Raw genomic sequence first — 9,887 nt, 5'->3', positions numbered from 1 at the left:
CTGAGGTGCATCAGGTGGGAAAGGACCTGTGTTTTTCTGCTCACGTTCCCAGTCCTGTGTGCCTCTCAGGACACAGGCATCTTAACCATGGATGTCTTTGTCTACACAATGGTCTCTAAATGCAAACCCAATGCTTCTCCTACTGATCCAGTTCAAATGAATGCCTCATTACCATTTGTTAAAAAGACTGTCTTTTTTTCCATTGGATATTCTTTCCTGCTTTGTCAAAGATTAGTTGGCCATACTTTTGTGGGTCCAATTCTGGAGTCTCTATTCTATTCCATTGGTCTATGTGTCTGTTTTTGTGCCAATACCATACTGTCTTGATGATTACAGCTTTGTAGTAGAGGCTAAAGTCTGGGATTGTGATGCCACCCGCTTTGGTTTTCCTCTTCAATATTACTTTGGCTTTTCAGGGTCTTTTGTGGTTACATAAAAATTTTAGGATTGCTTGCTCTAGCTTCAAGAAGAATGATGGTGCAATTTTGATTGGGATTGCATTGAATGTGTAGATTGCTTTGGGTAGTATTGACATTTTAACAATATTTATTCTTCCAATCCATGAGCATGGGATGTTTTTCCATTTCTTTGTATCTTCTTCAATTTCCTTTGTAAGCTTTCTATAATTTTCAGCATACAGATCTTTTACATCTTTGGTTAGGTTTATTCCAAGGTATTTTATGATTTTTGGTGCAATTGTGAATGGGATCAGTTTCTTTATTTCTCTTTCTGTTGCTTCATTATTGTTGTATAAAAATGCAACTGATTTCTGTACATTAATTTTGTATCCTGCAACTTTGCTGAATTCATCTATCAGTTCTAGCAGACTTTTCTTGGAGTCTGTCAGGTTTTCCGTGTAGACTATCATGTCAGCTGCAAAAAGTGAAAGCTTGACTTCATATTTGCCAATTTTGATGCGTTTGGTTTCATTTTGTCTGCTGATGCTAGAACTTCCAACACTATGTTAAACAACAGCAGTGAGAATGGACATCCCTGTCGTGTTCCTGATCTCAGGGGGAAAGCTCTCAGTTTTCCCCCAATGAGGATGATGTTAGCTATGGGCTTTTCATAAATGGCTTTTATGATGTTTAAGTATGTTCCTTCTATCCCGACTTTCTCGAGGGTTTTTATTAAGAAAGGATGCTGAATTTTGTCAAATGCTTTTTCTGCATCTATTGACAGGATCATATGGTTCTTATCTTTTCTTTTATTAATGTGATGTATCACATTGATTGATTTGTGAATATTGAACCAGCCCTACAGTCCAGGAATGAATCCCACTTGATCATGGTGAATAATTCTTTTTATATGCTGTTGTATTCGATTTGCTAGTATCTTGTTGAGGATTTTGCATCCATATTCATCAGGGATATTGGCCTGTAGTTCTCTTTTTTTGTTGAGTCTCTGTCTGGTTTGGGAATCAAAGTAATGCTGGCTTCATAGAATGAGTCTGGAAGTTTTTCTTCCCTTTCTATTTTTTGGAATGGCTGGAGAAGTATAGGTATTATCTCTGCTTTAAATGTCTGGTAGAATTCCCCAGGGAAGCTATATGGTCCTGGAATCTTATTTGTTGGGAGATTTTTGATAACTGATTCAATTTACTTACCAGTTATGGGTCTGTTCACATTTTCAAACAGCAACATGCAGGAGAATGAAACTAGACCACTTTCTTACACCATTCACAAAACCAAACTCAAAATGGATAAAGGACCTGCATGTGAGACAGGAAACCATCAAAACCCTAAAGGAGAAAGCAGGAAAAGACCTCTCTGACCTCAGTTGCAGCAATTTCTTACTTGACACATTCCCAAAGGCAAGGGAATTAAAAGCAAAAATGAACTACTGGGACCTCATGAAGATATAATCGTTCTGCACTGCAAAGGAAACAATCAACAAAACTAAAAGGCAACCAACGGAATGGGAAAAGATATTTGCAAATGACATATCGGACAAAGGACTAGTATCCAAAATCTATAAAGAGCTCATGAAACTCCACACCCAAAAATCAAATAATTCAGTGAAGAAATGGGCAGAAGACATGAATAGACACTTCTCTAAAGAAGACATCCAGATGGCCAACAGGCAGTTGGAAAGATGCTCAACATCACTCCTCATCAGGGAAATACAAATCAAAACCACACTGAGATATCACCTCACGCCAGTCAGAGTGGCTAAAATGAACAAATCAGGAGACTATAGATGTTGGAGAGGATGTGGGAAATGAGAACCCTCTTGCACTCATTGTTGGTGGGAATGAAAACTGGTGCAGCCACTCTGGAAAACAGTGTGGAGGTTCCTCGAAAAATTAAAAATAGATCTACCCCATGACCCAGCAATAGCATTGCTAAGAATTTACCCAAGGGATACCTGAGTGCCGATGCATAGGGGCACTTGTACCCCAGTGTTTATAGCAGCACTTTCAACAATAGCCAAATTATGGAAAGAGCCTAAATGTCCATCAACTGACAAATGGATAAAGAAGATGTGGTTTATATATACAATGGAATACTACTTGGCAATAGAAAGAATGAAATCTGGCCATTTGTAGCAATGTGGATGGAACTGGAGAGTATTGTGCTAAGTGAAATAAGGCAGAGAAAGATAAATACCATATGTTTTCACTCATATGTGGATCCTGAGAAACTTAACAGCAGACCATGGGGGAGGGGAAGGGGGGAAAAAAAGTTACAGAGAGGGAAAGAGGCAAACCATAAGAGACTTTTCAGTACTGAGAACAAACTGAGGGTTGATGGGGGTGAGGGAGAGGGGAAAGTGGGTGATGGGCATTGAGGAGGGCACCTGTTGTGATAAGGGGTGTTGTATGGAAACCAATTTGACAATTATATATATTATATATAATTATATATATATAAATAATTATATTTTATATATATATTATATATATGTTTTATATATATTTTTAATTATATATTATATATATTATATATAATATAATATAAATAATTATATATATAAATAATTATATTTTATATATAATTATATATATAAGTAAAATATAAATAAATAATAAATAAAAATATATATTTATATATATAAATAATATATATAAATATATAATATATAAATATATAATATATAAAAATGCATTATATATAAAGGTATATAATATATAAATATATAATATATAAAATATAATATATAAAAATTATATATATTATATATATAATTATATAACATATAATAAAAATTATATATGTGTATATATATATATATATAAAAGGCCTCGTTACCTATTCAGGCTGAAGGGAAGGGAATGCTGACCGCTTCCACCCACTTAAAGGAGCAATATTAGTCTCCAGCGTGGCTCCTTCTGATAGGATTTGTAAGAATAAAATCTACAGATGTTGCAGGTTGGATTCCTGGACACTGAAATGGAAACTAGCAGGATGTTTAAACAGGGAGTGAGATCTCCAGCTGGGAGAGGAAAGAGAAGGAAGCAGATCTGGCAGAGGGAGTCCCAAAAAAATTCTTAGCTGTCCCCATGGGGAGTTCTGGAGCTGGGCTGGCCTTCAGGTGGTTCCCCTTGGGGCAAGGAGGCTGAGCCTTGACCTCAGTGTTAATCAGGCTCTGGGTAGGACTTGCCCTTGGAAAAGGGCATGGCCTTAGGCCACACAGTATTCTTCAGGACCTGGAGAGTAAGGCCTTCAGCTCTGAAAGCAAGACCCCAGGACACATCTCGATGTCCACCACAGTAGAGTTTGCCTTGTCTGTTGACTTTGGGATGACCCACACAGAAGAGGGACCCTGAAGTATTCTGATCTCCACTTACTATTTTGGATCACCTATTGGAAAATTGTCTGATTTTTAATTTTTATTGCAAAAAAAAAAAAAAAAAAAAAAAAAACAAAAAGTAAGACTTCACTTTCCCCAGTTTTAAAAAAAGCACAAAGTAAACTATGCTTTTGTGCCCTTTGTTATTATAATTGCCCTCCCCACAGAAGGAATTATTTATTAGGACATTAGTTTTCTCCCTCAATAATCAAGTAGAGGATAATTTTTCATTCCCTATCCCATTCTGTCCCTAGAGTAATGTTTCAAACACAATATATATGTTCTGGATAATTTCATGTCACATCCAGATTTGAAAGTTTACCTGTGATGGGCTTAAGGGATGATGGTCAACTATTTAGGGGTCTTATGATAAACCTTAAAAGGTTAACCCATTTATAATACTAAAGTGAAAACAGCCCAAGTGTCCATTAGCAGGTGAAGGGATAAACTGTGGGACATCCAAATGATGTAACAATACTCAGCAATGAAAAAAGATGAACTTTTGATACCACTAGTAATGTGGATGAATCTCAAAAACATCATGCTGTGTGAAAGAAATCAGGCTCAAAAGACTATGTGTTGCGTATTCAATTTATATAAAGTTCTAAAACAATTAAGATTAAACTACAGTGAAAACTTAAAGAAAAGCAGTAGCCTTAGGAAGGGAGGTACACCAAACAAACTGGGAAGAGGCAGGATGGAACTTTCTGGGGTAATAGAAATGTTCTATCTTGATAGGAGTTCCTTACACAAGTGTCTACATTTATAAAAATTCAGTGAGCAGTAAATTAAAGGTTAGTGCCTTTTACTATATATAAGTTTTTACCTTGGAAAAACTGCAAATAATTCTTGAACCCTACCCTGCTAATAATAAAATGCATGCTGTTACATTCAGGGGTGAAATGCATGCATGTGTAAAACTCACTCTGAAATGTACCAGAAACATTGAGGGATGGGTAGATTATTGTGTGAGAAAGTAAGTAAAGGGAAATGTTAATGATTATAGAATCTGGGTGGTTGTTCATTGAACAATGCATCCAACTTTTTTATGTTTTTGAAATTCTTTACTATGTAATCCTGAGGAAAAACCACTACAAATGCATTTACCCCTTTCTCATTCCTGAAGTTGCCCTTGCTGGTTGGTGATCCCAACCCCTAAGCCATGATGGTAAAAATTAATTTCTTATACACAAGTCTCTTTGGGGACCTTTACATGAACAAGAGGAGAAACTCATGAATATTTTGTAAGAATATAATTTTTTTATTTAAAAAAATTTTAAAAAAAATTTTTTTAACGTTTATTTTTGGGACAGAGAGAGACAGAGCATGAACGGGGGAGGGGCAGAGAGAGAGGGAGACACAGAATCGGAAACAGGCTCCAGGCTCTGAGCCATCAGCCCAGAGCCTGACGCGGGGCTCGAACTCAGGGACCGCGAGATTGTGACCTGGTTGAAGTCGGACGCTTAACCGACTGCGCCACCCAGGCGCCCCTAAAAAAATTTTTTTAATGTTTATTTATTTTTGAGAGACAGAAAGAGAGTGTGAGCAGGGGAGGGGCAGAGAGAGAAAGAAAGACACAGAATCTGAAGAGGCTCCAGGCTCTGAGCTGTCAGCACAGAGCCCAACACGGGGCTCGAACTCACAAGCTGTGAGATCATGCCCTGAGCTGAAGTCAGACGCTTAACCAACTGAGCCACCCAGGTGCCCCTGTAAGAATATAATTAAGTAGCACTGTTTGGTTTGTACCAGAACTAAGTTTTGCATCTGTTTAGAATGTTGTACTGGGTTACTCTTGAAGCTCAATCATTTTCAGCCCTCGTGCAAATAGGGAGTTTCTTGAAACCTGTGGGCATGTACAGGGTATGCATTGCTCTGGCTCCAGTGATGAGAATGCTTAGTGGAGTAAGCTTTTGGAATATTATTGAAATAAAATAATTCTCGTTTGTTATGGACTGAATGTGTTTCCCCCAAATTTGCCCTAATTCCCAAGGAGATGGTATTTGCAGGTGGGGAGATCATTAGATTTGGATGAGGTCCTGAGGATGGAGCACACATGATGTGCTTAGTGTCCTTAAGAAACCAGAGAGCTTTCTTGCTCTCTCTGTCTCTATCTGCCATGTGAGGAGTCAAGCCAGGAAGAATGCCTTCATCAGACATAGGATCTGCCAGCACCTTGACCCTGGACTCTCTAGCCTAAAGAACTGTGAGAAACCTATGTCTGATTTTTTTTTTATAGAGCCCAAGGAGACAAATATGTAGTTGTTCTGAATAAACTTCCAAAATTTGGGCTCATTCTAAAGACCAGCTTTCACTAAGTGGCTTTAAATTTTCTCACTATTTAGTCTCATTGGTAAGTCATTCGACATCTCCATTCTCCACTTCTATAAGGTGGTGTTGTGAACACATACTCCAAGATGGCATCCACTATGGACAGGGCAGGGCCCAGGGGGAAAGAGAGGGGGAGGGACAAAGGATCCAGGTCTAATATCATGGAGGTGATGCTGGTTTGGTTGGTTGCCAGAGATGCCATGGCAGTGACTTCCGAAGGCTGCTTACTATGGCCAGTGATTACAGAGGAAGGTCAGAGCTAAGAGTGCCTTAGCCACAGGTTTACATAAGTAAAAAGACCGGTGGAGGCAGCACAGTGGGGACAGTGTCTTTGGAAAGCTCGATAGGGAATAGTGGAGGAGACACTGAGAGTAAAGACTGCCAATATTTATTGAGGTCTTGTTTTGTGCCAACCACCACTCTACTAACTTTCCACTTAATTGTTAAAATGTACAAAAAACTCTATAAAGTAGATGCAGTTATCAGCTCCATTTGACAAAGAAACCGATACTCATAGAGGTGAGAACTACCCAGTGTCACATAGCCACCCTGTGAGCTGAGTGCAGCTCTAACTCCAGCCCTCTTGGCCATGCCACCCATGTGCCAACCTCAGCTTCTGGTCTGATCTGCGGTGTGAATGGTGGCTGCTGAATAGGAGTGCTATGGAGATTCAGTGAAATGGGGCAATGGACATGAACATGTTTTAGAAAATGAAAATCTCTCTGCAAACATCAGAAACTGTTGTAGTTGTTTTTTCTCATCTGTGCTGGAGAAGAGAGGATGCTCTTTCATCAGCTGAGAGAGTATGCTGGGCATGACACCGGAAGCTCTTCTATATCAAAGGTAAATAGTTGGCTGTTGGTCACACTGTGGAGTTAAAATCTCAGACCTCTTGCTGGCATGAACAATGATTTCACAGGCAGATGGCCCTGGAAATGAACTGTTGAGAGGATCTACAAGAAACACCTGCCTGCAAATAGACTTCCCACATGTTCCCCTCCCATGCCAATCCTCTTGCCCTATCTGTTCCCTCAGCTACAGGAAGCTCCCAACGATGATGCCTCATAACCTTGCTCATCTTTAGAGCAAGACCACAGGTGCTGTGCTTGGGTAATTTGATGGGCACCTGACCCTCTTGATGGCAGCAGCTGCCTCTCCCACATGACCTCCTTGTCTCCATCTAGAACGTGGGTTGGTGTTGACTAGGGACAAGAGACAGCACAGGTTGCTTGGGGCACATGTGCTTCAGATCTTGTTTACAGACCTCCTCCCCCACCTCTTCCAGGGACCAGGAGCCCTCTGTGTGCTCAGCAGATGTTTTACCAATGCTGTTTTCACAGTGACAGCTTTTTCCTTCCTTCCTTCCTTCCTTCCTTCCTTCCTTCCTTCCTTCCTTCCTCTTTCTTTCTTTCTTTCTTTCTTTCTTTCTTTCTTTCTTCTTTCTTTCATCAAGTTCTTCCAAACAGCTGTCCAATGGGCTGCTTGCTTCTAAGAATACATTTCTTCTGCAAACAACAGCTTCAGTCTGGAACAGCCCTCAGACCTAATACCCTCCCTTGATACCCCATCCTGTTTTTTTGCCTGTCTAAATTTCCCCAGGGGAACACCAGAGAAAGTAAAGTTAAGATGCATTTTTGACAGTGACCAAGTTCTGCAGCCTCCTGCAGTCAGCAGTAACCTTCGAGAAGCTCCAGCCAACCCAGCATGGGGAGCCTCTACCTTCCCCTCCACATGGTGGTCCTTGTGCCTGAAAGGGTCATCCTTGCCACTGAAGGAAACTGAAAGAAATTCCAGAAAACTTGAATCACCACAATTTAATATTTTTGTTGTATATTTATAGTTGTGTATTTTACCCACAAAAACTCTGCCTGTCTCTAAGACTTTGATGTGAAGGTGTTTCCTCTGAGACCAGAAAGATCCATAGAACAAGAAGGTACAGGGAATATTTCAGAAAAGGAGGAACATAAATAGAGTGAAGAGGTGTGTAGAGATGATGGTGAGGGCCCCAAACCATAGCTCCTCTTACATTGTACTTTGAAATGGCTGCCACTTTCCTCCTTTACCTTGAACAAGCCTCCCCCTTCATTCCCTCTTTGGAGTTCCTGTTGCTTCTTTCTATCACTACCTATCTTAAACTGACCCAGGGACTCAGTGCGCTCCACTTAGGGTCAATGGACCCAGGAGGCTGTGCTATATATATTCTTGGGCTTGACCACTTACTGGAGACAATTAATTCAGCCCCCAAAGGCTTTCTGTTACTTGCATGGATGCCATTATTGGCCAATCTGTAATGGGCATTATGAGAAAAATATGGGTGAGATCATAATAATCATTTTCAGCACTGGAAAACCAACTCCAAAATCATGCTCCCTATACAAGGTGTTTATAGGTTATTGAATACATATTAAATATATATTGTTGCTTTGGGAAACAACAGACGAACACAGTAATTGCTGTCTCCTTGTACCTGGTGAAATGAACAGAGCATTAGACTTTGAATCATGACACATAAGTTTGAGTTCCAGCTTTGCTAATGGCCAATGTCTTGGGAAAGTCACTTAGCTTTCCTCTTTAACCACCTCAAAAATAATAGGCATAACCAAAATAATAAGCTATGCATTTTAGTTAGGAGTTAGGTGTCTGTAGTTCAGATGTAGACATCAAGGGCCCAAAGCTGGGGAGTAGAGGAATGGGATCATCAGAATCTGCTATTCCTAAGGGGATCTCTCCATAGCCACACGCCCAGGAAATTATGGATTTGTCTCACAATAGAAACCACCTATGGTCAGCTCAAGGCACTTGTCTTCAAGCTGTCACCTTCATCAACGTGCTACATGCTCATTCTGAAAGATAAAGACACACACTCATGGCCTTGCTTTGCACTGCTTTCTCAGACCCAATATCCATCCTATTTCTGTCTGCGTTCCCTGCACTCCCAAATAGTGCTCTCACCTTTCCAGTCAGCAATGGCCCTGTTTTCCTTTCCAGCTCTGCTGTTTCGGGTAAGCAGTTCTCCTGGTTCAACACAGCTGTGGTGGTTTACACTGTGTCAACCTGCTTAACTTGGGAATTATTTTCCCCAGAATCCCCTTCCCTGTATTGTTATGAGTTAACATTGGCCAAAAGAGGGATTAGTACAAGACTGGGGCTGCAGAAGCAAAGCAAATCTCTCAGGGGATTGCCAAGAGTGGGATACAATGATGGACAGAGGCAAAAGTGCCTGGTGGAGTTCAATTTGTCCTGGTTCTTCTCTGCTCTGTGTCCAGTTCACTTTCCAGACCCTCAGGTCTGCTGACCAAGAACTGAATTCGATACCCATAGTGGTAGCTACACAGAGGAAACAGCTTCCCACAGATCCATCTCCAAGCTGCTCCATCACAGTCCCTCTTCTATGTCAGGTTGTGCTTGTCATCTCAGATTGACTGGCTGGTGATATTACTCTGATCTTCTAATTTCTTCTTCCAAATCTTCACTCCCCCAGGTATGGTCAGTAATATAAAAAGTCCACTTCTTTTCATAAATTCCTTTTTCTTTTTTTTTTTTTTTAACGTTTTTATTTATTATTTTTGGGACAGAGAGAGACAGAGCATGAACGGGGGAGGGGCAGAGAGAGAGGTTGACACAGAATCGGAAACAGGCTCCAGGCTCCGAGCCGTCAGCCCAGAGCCCGACGCGGGGCTCGAACTCACGGACCGCGAGATCGTGACCTGGCTGAAGTCAGACGCTTAACCGACTGCGCCACCCAGGCGCCCCCATAAATTCCTTTT

This window comes from Puma concolor, chromosome A3 (assembly GCF_028749965.1).
Source record: "Puma concolor isolate L17-30 chromosome A3, mPumCon1.1.hap2, whole genome shotgun sequence".
Classification (NCBI taxonomy): Eukaryota; Metazoa; Chordata; class Mammalia; order Carnivora; family Felidae; genus Puma; species Puma concolor.
Note: the sequence above shows the minus strand (reverse complement) of the source record.